The sequence below is a fragment of the Physeter macrocephalus genome, chromosome 16 (genome assembly GCF_002837175.3).
Source record: "Physeter macrocephalus isolate SW-GA chromosome 16, ASM283717v5, whole genome shotgun sequence".
NCBI classification, from domain to species: Eukaryota; Metazoa; Chordata; class Mammalia; order Artiodactyla; family Physeteridae; genus Physeter; species Physeter macrocephalus.
In genome coordinates, this window is record NC_041229.1 from 36,479,452 (window position 1) to 36,480,220 (window position 769).

The following is a 769-nucleotide window of genomic DNA, read 5'->3' on the forward strand; positions in this document are numbered from 1 at the left end:
TTAACAAGGACCTAGAAGAAATAAAGAGGAAGCAAGCAACGATGACCAACACAATAAATGAAATAAGATGAGATCAATGGCAGAATAACTGAGGCAGAAGAACGGATAAGTGACCTGGAAGATAAAAGAGTGGAAATAACTACTGCAGAGCAGAATAAAGAAAAAAGAATGAAAAGAACTGAGGACAGTCTCAGAGACCTCTGGGACAACATTAAACGCACCAATATTCGAATTATGGGGTCCCAGAAGAAGAGAAGAAAAAAGGGACTGAGAAAATATTTGAAGAGATTATAGTTGAAAACTTCCCTAATATAGGAAAGGAAATAGTCAATCAAGTCCAGGAAGCACAGAGAGTCCCATATGGGATAAACCCAAGGATAAACACGCCAAGACACATAATAATCAAACTGTCAAAAATTAAATACAAAGAAAACATATTAAAAGCAACAAGGGAAAGACAACAAATAACACACAAGGGAATCCCCATAAGGTTAACATCTGATCTTTCAGCAGAAACTCTGCAAGCCAGAAGGGAGTGGCAGGACATAGTTAAAGTGATGAAGGAGAAAAAAACTACAACCAAGATTACTCTAACCAGCAAGGATCTCATTCAGAGTTGAGGAAGAAATTAAAACCTTTACAGACAAGCAAAAGATGAGAAAGTTCAGCACCACCAAACCAGCTTTACAACAAATGCTAAAGGAACTTCTCTAGGCAAGAAACACAAGAGAAGGAAAAGACCTACAAGAACAAACCCGAAAAAATTAAG